Source organism: Nannobrachium achirus, assembly GCF_963921795.1.
Source record: "Nannobrachium achirus genome assembly, chromosome: 18".
Taxonomy (NCBI): Eukaryota; Metazoa; Chordata; class Actinopteri; order Myctophiformes; family Myctophidae; genus Nannobrachium; species Nannobrachium achirus.
The window spans coordinates 21,907,736-21,924,911 of record NC_137825.1 but is presented as its reverse complement, the minus strand read 5'-3'; positions in this window follow the sequence as shown (position 1 = coordinate 21,924,911).

Genomic DNA, 17,176 nt, shown 5'->3' with positions numbered 1-17,176 from the left:
AGGGCCAGACTCTGGCACCACACAATAGGCGCACACACACACGCACACACGCACGCACACACACACACACACACACACACACACACACACACACACACACACACACACACACACACATACACACACACAAATGTAAAAATATAGATATAGCACACAGAATCAAAAACATAGATCTAGAACACATAGAACATGTACAGTACAGAACCGGCCGAACTGGGCCCCCACACAGTAGGTGGTGCAGGGCCGGACTGGCAGTGCAGAGCCAGACTGGGCCACCTCACAGTAGGCGTTGCAGGGCCGTACTGGGGCACCACACAGTAGGCGGTGCAGGGACGGACTGGGCCCCCACACAGTAGGCGTTGCAGGACCGGACATGGCCCCCACGCGGTAGGCGTTGCATGGCCGGACTGGGCCCCCACACAGTAGGTGTTGCAGGGCCGTATCAGTTGGATCACTGCTGCAACGTAGCTGTGAGCGCCTGCAGGCGTGATCTCTAGATGTGCGAACTTCTAGTAATTATTATTGACTAGCCCTTACCCGTTCAAAGATATGAGCTCCAAAATGATGTGCAGTGTGTGGGTTATGGGATGTGCACTGTGCACACAGTATATGAGGGATGGAAAGTAACTTTAACTGGTGCTTGCATGATGTAGGAGCATCAATGTAAGAAACCCGTTTCGTTTAATGGCTACAGAGATACTGTTCCCCCCCAGCCCGCCCGCCCACCCGCCTGCACACACACCCGCCTGCCTGCACACACACACACACACACACACACACACACACACACACACACACATACACACACACACACACACACACAGAGCTGGTTAAACATTTTGCCTCAAGCTAGATGCAGAATAGATGTGCCTCATGCTAGATGCAGAATAGATAGTAGATACACCATAAAAATGCTAATATACAGCATACGATTTGTGAAAGTGACAAACGGGCTTCACAGTTATGTCAGGTGTGTTCATATGCTTATGGTGATGCGATTTCAGATCAATTGCTCCAGCCACTGAGGAGAAACGCTGTGACAGACAGACACTCAGACAGACAGACAGACAGACAGACAGACACTCACTCAGACAGACATTCGCAAAATTATAGTATAGATAATATTGATTGATAATAATAATATTTCTTTCATTTTGTTATGAAATTAATAGGATTTCTGCGCTGGTGATCTGAGGGAGAAAACCCTCAGTGAGTTCATTCGCTCCACTCGCTTCACTGCTCCTATGCGCAGATACACTGATGTGATCACCCACAGACAGCTGATTGCCTTCCTATAGTAGGTAGGTTATTTAAGCAATATTATCATTTCTTCCTGCCCCACCTAGTGCTAAAGGCTAGATCCGGCCCTGCATTGTATCCACATAAAACAAATATGCAACCATCTCTGAAGTAGCATCTATTCTACACTGTTCAGAATGATACTGTCACAGATCTACGAGATAACAATGTGTGGCATTGTGACAAGTTGCACCCCACAACTGACACATGCTATGTGGACTATGTCCGCCTTTGTTTGTTTCTGTATTGTTTGTTTGTTTATTTATTTATGTTGCTATGGACCAAGTGTCCTTAATAAAGTTTGATTGATTGATTGACACAACACTGGTGCACACTTTTCCATTCCAGGGTGCATATTATTGCATATTTATTGTTCATCGTTCACTAATGCACTACCACTTTGGCAGTATAGGTTTCTCATCTGATGCAAATAAAACTAATTTGAATTTAAAAAATAATTATTGCATTATTGTAACCCAGGGCCGGCTTCTAGTCCGTTATAATTATAAAATCGCTATGATTTATCACTCGTTTTCCACCGCAGATCACTTCCCCATTTACTTAAAGCGGAGAGCAGCAGGAGTCACCCTCCACGTCATTTTGAGACGCCGGAGGGCCCGGCGAGATCTGCTGGGCAGCATAGAATGTGCCGCATTAGGTTAGACTAATACTTAGGTGACATCACAAAATAAAGCATTAGATAAGTACTAGATAATTGATTGTTTAAATTAAATACATTGCATGTACAGCCCTGACACTACAACACAGAGAGCAGACACAGATAGGCTTATATAGTGGGGCGGTTAACCAAACCAATTGTGCATTTTATGATAGAAGCATGAAACTTTCTAGAGTGTTTCTATATACTATGAAGTTTGTTTTCAGACGTGGAACCACTTCTGAATTGACCTCTGCGGCCCCCAAAATCCAAGATGTCCGTCCAACAAAGTGTTTTTACCTTTATAACTCCAAATGCATTGATTTTAAGACCCATAAATGTATTAAAGTTGAATGTAAAATCAGGCATTGCGGACATTTTGGTACCAGGTACGTGTCTGTATCAATTTCAGTTCTTGAGATACAGCATATAGGTACACCTGAGTCTGTAAAAGTACCTCTATGTTGTATCTCAAAAACTGTAATAGATACAGACACATACTTGGTACCAAAATATCCGCAATGCCCAACTTTATATTCAACTATAATATGTTTATGGGTCTTAAAACCAATGCTTTTGGAGTTATAAAGGAAAAAACACTTTTTTGGACGGACATCTTGGATTTTGGGGGCCGCCATCTTGGATTTTCACGTGGCTCGGCTTCTTAAATCAAAGAGTGGCCTCAAAAGATGATGTGTACCAATTTTCACGCTTGTATCAACGAGTGAATGATTGCTCTTATTATTTCCTGTACTATGAGGCAAGATTCCTGATCAAGATCTAATTCTTCATTGTCAGTTTCTTCATTGTCAAATTAGTTTTTGTAACAAGCTGGCAAGCTGCACAGGCACATCCATATGCTCCACTTCAGTAAAGCCCTCTTTTATGACAGAGACAATGCCCTATACTGCACTGGTTTACACTTGCCTATAAGTGGAAACCAGTGCACAAACTGGTCAATCCAAGCATCTGGCCTGAAGAGGTTCTTAAGTTTAAAGCTGGGGGACCAACCTGCCTTCTACCATGTGCCAGCCACAATTCATTGGTGAGGGCTTTGGATACCCTTGTTGATAGTGGGTCCTCATGATGTGCAGGGCATCACTTGTTGGCGGCATTGTATCAATATTGGCTTTCAGTTTTCAAAACAGGCCACAGAAACTGCATGAATTGATTTGCTGTTGATTTGGGGTCATAGAGTGTGCATACAAACTGCCAATGAGATAGGGGTAATAATAATAATAAGGGTAATAATAATAATAATAATAATAATAATAAGATTAAGATAGTAGCTGTACTTGGTACTTCATCCTCACCAAAGTTATGGAGAAGTTGAGGGCTGGAACAATTTCCAGGCTCTCTTTTTTCCTATAGTGAACTGGCAGTGAGAGCACTCTGCACTGTAGAGGCTTGAGGATGTTTTTGAAGAGGCTGTCGTGGAAGTCTTTTGTGGAAGTCTTTATTCTTTGTGACCAGTTGGTTCCCAACAAATTAAGTGATAATGTTCTTGCCAGACTGCAGCATTTCCAAGGTCCTTCAGTGTATCTTCTGAATCAACATCACCAGTTGTCAGAGACACTAGATCATAAACATTCTCCTATTGGAAGATGTGATATATTTTGATTCTTGGTGTCTTCATCATCATGTGTCAGTCCAAAACATGATCTGGTATCCTCTGCCAAGGTTGCACAAACACCTTCATTGTAGGTGATGGACCAACGGTTTATAACTGTCTCATGTCTGTGATCATAAACAGCAAACCAGGGCATCATGCTCTTGAAATAATATTCACCATTACTCTTGCCAGCATCAACTAATATTAGCTTTGCTACCTGCATTTTCATTACATTACCACATTAGCAGTACATATACATATGCAACTTTGCTCAACATTATTGCAGCACATTTAAAATAAATGGTCAGTACTGATTTGTGAGAATACAACCAGGAGGTGTTATCTTAGGTCAAGTCAATATCAGCTTTGGCCCCCTGACAACCAGGTATGACTGCACACACAGAATCAGCCATATCCTCCATCACACCCAAAGACAATTATATTCATTATCACTTTTGCCAGCATCAACTGATATTTGCTTTGCTACTTGCATTTTCATTTCACTACCACATTAGCAGTAATACGTTTGGAAATTCACTCAACATTATAGCAGCACAATCTGTTTTTACCACTTTTAAGTATACAGTGAGGATCCACTATCAACAAGGGTATCCAAAACCCTCACCAATGAATTGTGGCTGGCACATGGTAGAAGGCAGGTAGGTTGGTCCCCCAGCTTTAAACGTAAGAACCTCTTCAGGCCAGATGCTTGGATTGACCAGTTTGTGCACTGGTTTCCACTTACAGGCAAGTGTAAACCAGTGCAGTATAGGGCATTGTCTCTGTCATAAAAGAGTGCTTTACTGAAGTGGAGCATATGGATGAGCCTGTGCAGCTGGTACAAAAACTAATTTGACAATGAAGAAACTGACAATGAAGAATTAGATCAGGAGTCTTGCCTCATAGTACAGGAAATAATAAGAGCAACCGTTCACTCGGTGATACAAGCGTGAAAATTGGTACACATCATCTTTGGAGGCCACTTTTTGATTTAAGAAGCCGAGCCACGTGAAAATCAAAGATGGCGGCCCCCGAAATCCAAGTTGTCCGTCCAAAAAAGTGTTATTTCCTTTATAACTCCAAAAGCATTGGTTTTAAGACCCATACACATATTTTTTCCAGTCGGCAGCGCCCAATTGTCACTTCCCTGTCCTAACATAATGTTACATCACTGCTTTACAGTAGCAAACAACATTTGTGACCTTATGACTGGTCACTTCCCTGTCCTAACACAATGTTACATCACTGCTTTACAGCAGCAAACAACACTTGTGACTTTGTGACCTCTTCGGTGAACCTGGTTACATCGACTGAAAAGTACAAATACATATACATTATACATATAATATATATATAGAAATCCTGACCTTTAAAGATTTAGAAGGTACAAATACATATAAAGTCTGGACTAACTCAACACACATTTATAACCTCTAGAAATTAGTGCAATAGAATAGTAGCAAAACAACACATCAACTCTGATGAGCCTCCACTTCTCCTATTCCGTTCTCCCTCCAACTCCTCCTCCTCTCTATTCAGAGTCTGGTTTGTACGGTGCTCCCCACATGTCGTCCTCCTGGACCCCTTGCTGTTGACTGTCCTCGTGTGCACCTGCATCGAACACTGCATCGTATACCCCTGCGCCAGTATGCCCCTCGCTATCACTGTCCCTGTCACTGTCAATCAATATTGGTGACCCTCCTATGGGAATCTGCATTCTATCTTGCCCAACCGTTAATGGGCCCTCTCCGGGGTTTAGCGGGGCCGCACCTGCCTGGTTTGTCGAGGGGCCCTCCCCGGGGTCCTGTATATTCTGAGTTTGGTCCGGCGGGGCCATTTGAGACTGTAATTTCGGCCTCACGATCATCATCGGCCTCTCGTATGGGGTATTTGCCTCACGGCACCATTTTATCAACAAATGCCTTCTCAAATCGTCGTCCAGTGGGTCTCCTGCAGTCCAGACTAGCGGAGGCTCCGCGACATAGTTGAAATAAAGTTGGGCATTGCGGATATTTTGGTACCAAGTATGTGTCTGTATCTATTACAGTTTTTGAGATACAACATATAGGTACTTTTACAGACTCAGGTGTACCTATATGCTGTATCTCAAGAACTGAAATGGATACAGACACGTACCTGGTACCAAAATGTCCACAATGCCTGATTTTATATTCAACTTTAATACATTTATGGGTCTTAAAATCAATGCATTTGGAGTTATAAAGGTAAAACACTTTTTTGGACGGACATATTGGATTTCGGGGGCCGCAGAGGTCAATTCAGAAGTGGTTCCACGTCTGAAAACAAACTTCATAGTATATAGAAACACTGTAGAAAGTTTCATGCTTCTATCATAAAATGCACAATACCTTCCATATAATGAGCTTAACAGCCCCACTAATATAGCCTTTTGTCTTTAGGCCAACAGCACACAGCTGTGAAACCAGTTCTACAAATTCAACAACTTCTCAGTCACAAGACAGGAGGGGAGGGGCAAGCAGAGTGGGAAAGGTGTGACACCGAATGTGACATCACCTTTAAAACCCTGTAAGACCCCAAAATCGAAATACTTGAACAAAAAAAAAATTGACCTGTCAGACGTGTGGTAGGAGTATTTTGGAGTGGAAAATGTAATGTTTTTTTTTTTTTGTTATGTTTTTGTAAGGTTTTATAGCCATAAATCATAAATCATTCTCTGTAACGGCCCCGCAGGGAGGTTTTCATGTTTGGAAATGTTAATCTTTGAATCTTTTACTTTGAAGGGCTTCCTGCCCAGAAGTTGGGACTCAGACCTTTAAATTGACATGGTTTACAAGATGCAGGGCTGAGCATGGATTAGATTGTAAATACCATCATTTATCTATTTCACTGCAGATTAGGTTATCATCCTATCCCTTAAATTCAACAAATTCATGTTTTATTGGATGGCCTTCCTGCCCTGGCATTAGGCCTTTGTGCCCTCAAAAAATGGAAGTCTACTTGCCAGCCCATAGAGCCCCATTGTGAACCCGGACATATTGAGTACACCAATGTTTTATGTTAGAAATGTTGAGTATGGGTCCCCAGCATGTAGAAACAGCCGGATGCTAACTTGCATATGTTGAGCAATTTTCATAATTTGCATAATTCGATTTATTTAGCATAATCCCCCATAATAATTTGAACAATATTAGAGTGGTTTTGGGGGTTATTGAGGATGCTGAATCCATTTTCTAAATTCAAAATGACTTTTTTGTTGATTTTCCAGTTGGTATATGGCCTTTTCCGGTTTAAAACGGCCATTTTGAATTTAGAAAATTTCAGAAATGGATTCAGCATCCTCAATAACCCCCAAAACCACTCCAATATTGTTCAAATCGGCCAATCAGTTTTTGACATATTATCCATTATTATGGGGGATTATGCTAAATAAATCGAATTATGCAAATTATGAAAATTGCTCAACATATGCAAGTTAGCATCCGGCAGTTTCTACATGCTGGGGACCCATACTCAACATTTCTAACATAAAACCTTGGTGTACTCAATATGCCAGGGTTCAGATTCTGGCAAGTGGACTCCCTAAAATGACGAAATTCCAGGCCTGGTGGGGGGTATTCAATTCATATGCAAATATCGTGGCCAATGGAATTGTAATACTAAACAATAGGATCCAATGGTGATGTTTAGGTGGTAGGGGGAGCAAAAATAAAATAATTTAAACCTTTTTTTTTGGGATAAAATACAAATGTTGTAATATTACAACAGTGGGTCTTACAGGGTTAATAACTTGCCACTGAAAATGAAAAATAACTATAAGTAAAAAAGGTTCAAGGCTCAAAATGTTATAGTGAGGGAGCCAAATGGTGATTTTTGGCTGAACGTGGAATCGGCTGATAAAGTTTTTTTCTCAACTGATTCTTGTAGCTTGGGGTCACCTCTTAAGGATTCAAGACGATGACCAGCGATATCCATTGAGCATTTTTTATTATTAATAATAAAAATGCTCAATGGATATCACTGGTCATCATCTTGAATCCTTAAGAGGTGACCCCAAGCTACAAGAATCAGTTGAGAAAAAAACTTTATCAGCCGATTCCACGTTCACCCCCACGGCTCCCGGACTATTAATTTACATACATACATACATACATACATACATACATACACATTTTCTAGTTTTATAAACGTAATGGCTATAATTATTGGGTATTAGGCTAAAATTAGTCAAACCTACCTGGCTTGAAATGACGAGTCCGTTAGAAGTCCTTAAGGGGAATGGAGTATAAAAGGAAATCACATGATCACATGACTCTGTTTATTGTACGCCGTGTACGAATGTCAGATGAGCCATAACAGACACCCAGTGACTCATGCTTCCTCTTTTTTTTTCTTATATTAATTTTTATTATGATTTTTTGAAAGACAGGACATCACAGACATCAACAAAACATAACAAGACAAACACACCAGATTATCATGCTTCCTCTTTTAATGGTGCCGAGATCTCACCCATGGACTATTAACCTAAAAACTTAAGCTCACAAAAAGCAAAGCATAAACCTAATCTAGATTGGCTTTTAAAACAATGCTTATATTTCTTTGTAGCTCATTTGTGGTTAATGCAGATACATCTATCATTGAAAAAGGTGTAGCATATTTGTATATGGCACATTAGGAGTTCATTAGTATTTCTGGTATGGTACGGTATGTCTGTGGTAAAAAAATAATATCAATGAAAATGTGTGTGTGTGTGTGTGTGTGTGTGTGTGTGTGTGTGTGTGTGTGTGTGTGTGTGTGTGTGTGTGTGTGTGTGTGTGTGTGTGTGTGTGTGTGTGTGTGTGTGTGTGTGTGTGTGTGTGCATATTTGCTTGCTTTCTGGCTTCAATCTAATACTCAACATGTCTGTGCGCAGGTTTGTAGGCTTTGCACACAGCCTACAAAGGATATGTTACCCGGCATCCCACATCAATGAGATGACAGACCGCAAGAGAGGCCAGGGACAAAGAAGAAAAGCACTTCCGCCACAGGTCTTGCCCAGGGTGCCTGTCTGACTGGTTGGCCCCTCCTCCCATTGGACCATGCATTGGACCTGTGTTATTTAGCCTTGTTTCAGATGATGATTAGCGATATTAATATCAATAAATAACATTTATATTACAATAATGCCAAAACTGTACTTCCTATGCAACCTTCTGATAAATTCTTCAATCAATCAGTCAATTAGTGTCTTTCGAAGTTCCCTTTTTCAGCACCAATTGATATCATCAGCAATTTATTATTCCCAGATTTAATGAGAACATTCTGGAAATGTTCTTGTTTGAAGGTGTTGCTGGTCATGGAATTGGCTTGGATCATTGTGGGCTCGCCTGGAAGGCGAGCACACGTATGTTATCTTCATTATTGTGGGCTCGCCTGGAAGGCGAGCACACGTATGTTATCTTCATTATTGTGGGCTCGCCTGGAAGGCGAGCACACGTATGTTATCTTCATTATTTATTTCTATATATACTAGTCAGTATCTCCTCAAAACTTTGGCGCGCTTCATCTCTTAAACGCTTACACCTTTCAACACCATTCAAATTTTTATGTGTTCAGCTTACTGAGGACACGTGTGCTTGTACTTTTGGTTTTGAAATGTTTTGTAGTATAAATATAAAAAAATAAAAATGTTTAACTTTAAGCACCCAATGCATTTCCAATGGGTTTAGTGAGTGGGGACAGAGTGGAGAGAAGGATAATAGACCCATGTTTATGTTAAGGCGCTGTGGCTGCAGTGTTCACACTTCAGATATGCTATCTATATCATTGCGTTCACACAGGTCTGCTCTCTGATTTGATCCAAATGTCTAAGCTGTGTGATGTATAAAACTATAGTTATAGTTAAAACTATAAATAAATGTCCCTCTCCACTCTACTGATTACACAGCTGTGATCAAGAATCAAGTCCGGGCGATGGGATGTAAATCCCATAGCCATATATCCTAGAGCCCGCAGGGACAGTCAGCCATATTAGTGGTTGTTGTTGGTTGTCAGGGAGATATCAAAACCAATGCATTTCCAAGTCAGATCCACAAACACAATAAAAGCCATGCTCCACTCCTCAGTCTGGAGTGGCCACATAGAAGAACGCCTTGGTTATAGACATAGTGGAGGACAGATGTGATCTGGGATTGTTAGCCTACAGTATATGCACTCAATATACTCCACTACAGTTGGAGTCCATTTGACAGTTGCTGGTTCCCAAACACAGAATCAAAAATGTAGATCTAGAACACATAGAATATGTACAGTACAGTAAGGTTCAGTAGAGTACAGTAAAAGTACAGTAAGGTTCAGTAGAGTACAGTAAAGTACAGTAAGGTACAGAAAGGTACAGTACAGAAAGGTACAGTAGAGTACAGTACAGTAAGGTACAGTAAAGTACAATACAGTACAGTAAGGTACAGTAGAGTACAGTAAAGTACAATAAAGTACAGTAAAGTAGAATAAAGTACAGTAAGGTACAGTGGAGTACAGTAAAGTACAGTAGAGTACAGTAAAGTACAGTATAGTAAGGTACAGTAGAGTACAGTAAAGTACAATAAAGTACAGTAAAGTAGAATAAAGTACAGTAAGGTACAGTGGAGTACAGTAAAGTACAGTAGAGTACAGTAAAGTACAGTATAGTAAGGTACAGTAGAGTACAGTACAGTACAGTAAGGTACAGTACGGTACAGTAGAGTACAGTATAGTATAGTACAGTAAGGTACAGTACAGTACAGTAAGGTACAGTAGAGTACAGTACAGTAAGGTACAGTAGAGTACAGTAAAGTACAGTAAGTTACAGTAGAATACAGTAAAGTACAGTACAGTAGAGTACAGTAAAGTACAGTAAGTTACAGTACAGTACAGTACAGTACAGTACAGTACAGTACAGTAAGGTGCAGTACAGTATAGTAAGGTACAGTACAATACTGTAAGGTACTGTACCTTACAGTACCTTAAAGTATCCTATTTGTTGGGTTGGAATCGAGCCCACACTGTTTCGAAGGAACAGTATTTCTAGTTTATTTCTATATTTATATACTAGTCAGTATCTCCTCAAAACTTTGGCGCGCTTCATCTCTTAAACGCTTACACCTTTCAACACCATTCAAATTTTTATGTGTTCAGCTTACTGAGGACACGTGTGCTTGTACTTTTGGTTTTGAAATGTTTTGTAGTTTAATTATAAAAAAATAAAAATGTTTAACTTTAAGCACCCAATGCATTTCCAATGGGTTTAGTGAGTGGGGAGAGAGTGAGACAGAGGAAAGGGACCCATGTTTATATTAAGTCGCTGTGGCTGCAATATTCACACTTCAGATATGCTATTTATATCAATGCGTTCACACAGGTCTGCTGTCTGATTTGATCCAAATGTCTAAGCTGTGTGATGTATAAAACTATAGTTATAGTTAAAACTATAAATAAATGTCCCTCTCCACTCTACTGATTGACACAGCTGTGATTAAAGGCTTGGCTGTCATTGGCTGTTCTGTGGTGATGTAGCCTTACATAAGTCGACCCTGCAGTGACAATGCGAAAGTCTCGGCAGAAACGTCTTAATGTAAGGCTAGTGGTGCTGCAAAGTAACCAAGTACATTTACTCAAGTATATACAAACAAGTACTTGTACCTACAGTACAATTTTTAGGTACTTTTACTCTAATTTCCATTTTTGTTACTTATACTCTACTATAAATACAGCATTTGACAGCTTCAGTTACTTTTTATTTAGCAGATTTTATTATTAATAATAATAATAATTATTAACACGCACGCACGCACGCACGCACACACGCACACACACACGCATACACACACACTGACACACAAACAACTGTTACTGTGTTACTGTGGAGACGTTTGCTTGTATTTGTCTTTGACACATGTTTTGTAGTGTTTTAGAAATTTAACTTAAAAAGAATAAGGTTCCCGGGCGATGGGCTTTACAGTATATATCCTAGAACCCGCAGGGGCACTCTGTGTGGTTGTTGTTGGTTGTCAGGGAGATATCACAACCAATGCATTTCCAAATCAGACGATCAACCGAAGTGGACCCACCTGGCAAAACCACACCCCAAACACTTTAAAAGCCATGAATTTCAGCCTGTCTGCATTTGAATCCTAGTATATCCCATATGCGGCAACAGTCCGCCATTCCGAAACACCGCTATTCCGAAGCAGGGTTAGGGTTAGGTTTAGGTTTAGGGTTAGGGTTAGGGGTAGGGTTAGGGGTAGGGTTAGGGTTAGTTGGGGTTAGGGTTAGGGTTAGGGTAAGGGTTAGGGTTAGGGTTAGGGTTGTTACTTATACTCCACTGCAATTGCATTTGGCAGCTTTAGTTACTTGTTACTTTGCAGATTTTATTATTAATACAAAACATACGGTAGATGAATCACGTAGAAGCTGATCTACAATGTGACATTGCGACATGTTGTGATCTTGTAGATCTGCTGTTTTTAAAAAGCTTGTCAATATTAGGACCATCTGCGTACTCCATCCATCGTTGGATGTATCACTGACGACAAGGATGAGGAGTACAGAGGTGTGGTGATGGACTTCGTCAGATGGGCTGAGCAGAATCACCTACTGCTGAATATTAGGAAGACAAAAGAGCTGGTGATCGATGCAAGACGGAGCAACAAGAGGACCCCAGTGCCCATCACCATCCAGGGGGAAGAGGTGGAGATTGTGGACTCTTACAAATTCCTAGGTGTCCACCTGAACAAGGAACTGGACTGGAGAGACAATACGGAGGCTGTCTATAAAAAGGGACAGAGCAGACTGTACCTCCTGAGGAGACTAAGGTCCTTTAATGTGTGCAGCAGGCTGCTGCACATGTTTTACCAGTCTGTGTTAGCCAGCATTCTGCTCTATGCAGTAGTTTGCTGGGGAGGTGGCATTAAGGCCTGGGAGCTGAACAAGCTCAACAAAACCATTAAGAAGGCCAGCTCAGTAGTTGGCCTCCAAATGGAAGGGCTGCAGTCAGTAGCAGAGAGGAGGATAAGGGACAAACTAAACGCCATCATGGTTAACCCCTCCCATCCTCTCTATGATGATCTGCAGGACAGGAAGAGCACCTTCAGTCAGAGGCTCACTTTCCCCCCGAAAATGCACACAGAGCGGTATAGACTCTCTTTCCTGCCCACTGCCATTAGACTGCATAACTTACATGTTTAAGAACTTTCTCCCTCGTGCATAGTCATGGGCTGACTCTGGTTGTGTGTGATTGGTGTCCATCAAATGTTTGTCTGTGTCTTTTTTGTCTAGTTGTTTATTTGTTTTGTGTACACTATGCTGCTGTAATGCCTCAATTTCCCCTCGGGGATTAATAAAGTATATCTCATCTCATCTCATCTCATCTCTCATGTACTATTACTTTGATGTGGTTTGCTGGTTTGCAAAGTGTAGTTCAGGGACCCCTAGGACAGACACACACACACACACACACACACACACACACACACACACACACACGCGCGCGCGCGCGCACACACACACACACACACACACACACACACACACACACACACACACACACACACACACACACACACACACAGGTTCCCCATCTTTCTTCCCAGGCTTTAAACAGCCATAACTTCAGTTCCCAACATGCTACTGGTCTCGAACTTTTGTTGTTGGTTACCCGTCCACATTATATTTTAATTTTATTTTGATTTAATTGTCCATACCTTTAAAGGACCAGGTCACCTCTGGGACAACCAGATCTTATTTTATTGTTGTGTGGGACACGATCAACACAATCCTGTAATTTCTTGTGTTCAATCTGTGTTTTTAGATATTTTATTATTTCAGCATGCTACAACTGGTCATATGATGCTTTGTAGCATGATATTGCATCATCTCATGCATCATATGATGCAAAATGCATCATATGACCAGTTGTAGCATACTGAAATACTAAAATATCTAAAAACACAGATTGAACACAAAAAATAACTCAACATTGTGTTGATCGTGTCCCCACACAACAATAAAATAAGATCTGGTTGTCCCAAAGGTGACCTGGTCCTTTAAGTTCATGTAATAACACTGCTTGTCTACATTGTATTTGCCAGTGACGATTTAAGAATCCCCGGGCCCTGGCGCTTCTCCAAATCAAAGGGCCCCCCCGCTGCCGCCGCCCGACCCGACTGACCGACCGACCAAAGATCTAAGCTGTGTGATGTATATATTTTGAGTTAAAACCATAAATATCAACGCATGTCCCTCTCCACTCTACTGATTGTCACACCTGCGACGGCAGGCCTGTCTGTCATTGGCTGTTCTGTGGTGCTGCAAAGTAACCAAGCACATTTACTCAAGTATATACGGTACAAGTACTTGTACCTTCAGTTTTTTAGGTACTTTTACTTTACTTTCCATTTTTGTTACTTATATTTCATTACAATTAGAGTATTTGACAGCTTCAGTTACTTGTTACTTTGCAGATTTTATAATTAATACAAAACATAGATGAACCACTTAATACTAATTGTAAGAAGCTGATCTACAATGTGCAGTGTCTTTTCAGCTTACTGTGGAGATGTGTGCTTGTACTTTTCTTTGAGAAATGTTGTGTAGTTTTTTAGAAATTTTACTTTAAAAGAATCAAGTTTTAGGATCCCGGGCTATGGGATTTACAGTATATCCTAGAGCCCGCAGGGACAGTCAGCCGTATTAGTGGTTGTTGTTGGTTGTCAGGGAGATACCACAACCAATGCATTTCCTACTTTACATTTGTGTTACCATACTTAATATACGCCACTACCATTGCATTTGACAGTTGCTGGTTCCCCAAGTGTGGTTCAGGGAACCCCGGAGGATCCTTGAGGGGTTTACAGGGGGTCAATGGTTTGTTGCCAAAGTGTGGTTTGGGGACCTCTGGGCGTCCCTGAGCTGTTTTCTAGGGGATCCATCCCTGGTTCCCAAAGTGTGGTTCGGGGACCCCCGCAGGGGTCCCTGAGGGGTTTCCGGGGGATCCATTGCTGGTTCCCAAAGTGTGATTCGAGGACCCCTAGGGTCACACAGGACACAAACAGTAACACACACACACACACACACATGTCCGTCTGTTACCAGCTAATCTCCGGCGCCGTTGGCTTGTTCTCTGCCAAACTGTGCACACACACTCCCTGGATGCCAATTCAGAACCTCTGCCCCAAATGTCTCACGTGGCCCTGTTCTAGCGCCACCATGAGGCCGATGTTTTCAAAACACATTTATGTACACTACTTCTAGAGATTTTGTCCACAAATCATGCAAATCGGTAGACAGTATCTCTACAGTCATGTGATCAACATGGATCTGTCCAATTTTCCATATTCCATCATGATTGGCTACAATTAACTTCCAACGTTTGCAGGATTGCTCCATTTTGAACAAAATGCCTCAAATCATGAACACATTATGCAATCTTGGTGAAATTACGCACGCACGTTCCCACGCACGAAATGCCACTTCAAATTTCTCAAATCAGCCACATGGTGGTGCTATAACAGGCCAATTTGTGTTTATACCTTTAACTCCACCGATAAGTGGAAAACTTTGTATGCGCATTCCCTAGAGGCTAAGGATAAACCTTTGCCCTGCATTTTTCACATTTGCCTTTATAGCACCACAAGGAGGCCAACTATTGTAAAACACTTTCTTTGCTAAGACTCCATCAGATTTTCTCCAACAATTACGCACATTTACACAGTATCTCTATAGTCAAGTGATCAAGACCATTCCATCTGCTATTTCATATTTCATCCTAATTGGCTAATATTGGCTTCCAAAGTTCGCAGGATTGCTCAGTTTTTGAACAAAATGCCTCAAATCGTCAACGCAGCTTGCGATACCATGAAATTTGCCACACATATTCCCAATAGGTCAAGGAACAAATGCTACCCTTTTCACATTGGCCTGTTATAGCGCCACCAGCAGGTAAACTTTAGCGAAACACTTTTTTGGAACACAGTGCCTCAAATCATGCATGCAGCGTCCGATTGCCATGAAAGGTCTAAGATTGGCGAAGAACACATGCCACCCTTTTTACATTGGCCTATCATAGCGCCACCAGGACGTCTGGCCTGGTGGAGACCTGTGCTCGGAAGAGCACTGCTTCTAGTTTTATTTTGCTTTAATTGTCCATACTGTTAAGTTCATTTAATAACACTGCTTGTCTGCATTGTAGTTCCATTACCATTTTACGTCAGTAAAATGAAAGAGAGCATTGCCTGGGACCTTGACACTTTACTATTATTTTTTGGGTTGAAGCGAGCCCACACTGTTTCATAGGAACATTATTTCTAGTTAGCATAATGATTAGCAACTTGCCGGGAGTTTATTTTTTTGGGGTGTTTTCACATGCCCTCATTGGCAGCAAAAATGCTGGTATTGCCGTAAAATACATCGTTTTCACTAAACCATTGTGGCGGCATGAATGACCAGTTGCCAGACTTTGCGAGAAAAATAAGCAACCAGGTGTACGAAAATAAGCCCCAAAAAGTGATATTATCTAGGCCACACAAGCTTTAAAACTATATGCATTGCCGCATCAGCTACTTGAAGATTGCCAATCTACAAGCTCACAACAAATAAAAAGCAACCGGCAACTATCAATATTTACAAGAAACTTTACGGAAAACAAGCCCAGAGTCGCGCTTATAATTAACAGACATGGCAGCGGCCCCAAACTGGTCGCTTACTCGAGTCGCTTCGGTTTGGTCTGTCTTTCTCTCTCTCATCCTGAAACCTACAATTGGAGTTTTAACAATTAGTTACAAGACATATTCTTCATGCAACAACACATAAGGTTCAGAAAGGATCACTTATGCAACTTGTTGCACTTTTTTTTCTAACCCTCCGCGATACTCCAGTCTAGGTTAACTGGGGGATAGAGCGCTCGTTTTCACCAGCGTCGGCAGGTTAGCATTCACCAGGTTAGCATTCACTAGCGTTAGTTTTACTGAGGTTAGGGTTAAGGTTAGGGTTAGGGTTAAGGTTAGGGTTAGGGTTAGGGTTAGGGTTAAGGTTAGGTTTAGGTTTTGGTGCACCTCTCCAAGTGACTACAATGGAGAGCTCCCTACCTTTGGTTCAGCCAATCACAAGCTTCAAAAATGAGTCCGGGGCGTGGTTTTCCCCCAGTGCGCCTAGAGTTTCTAAACTTGCCTCCGGTCCCGCCACTGATGAATATCTTAAGGTTTAATAGACCTACATTCGAATGCAATGCAATTCAAACTAGAAGCAGTGCTCTTCCGAGCACAGGTCTCCACCAGGCCAGGCGTTCTGGTGGTGCTACTGTATAATAGGCCAGTGTAAAAAGGGTGGCATATGTTTTTCACCTTAGACCTTTCATGGCAATCGGACGCTGCATGCATGATTTGAAGCATTGTGTTCCAAAAATGTGTTTTGCTTAAGTCTACCTGCTGGTGGCGCTATAACAGGCCAATGTGAAAAGGGTAGCATTTGTTCCTTGACCTAGTGGGAATATGTGTGGCAAATTTCACAGTAATTGCAAGCTGCGTTGATGATTTGAGGCATTTTGTTCAAAAACGGAGCAATCCTGCAAACTTTGGAAGCTAATATTAGCCAATCAGGATGGAATATGAAATATC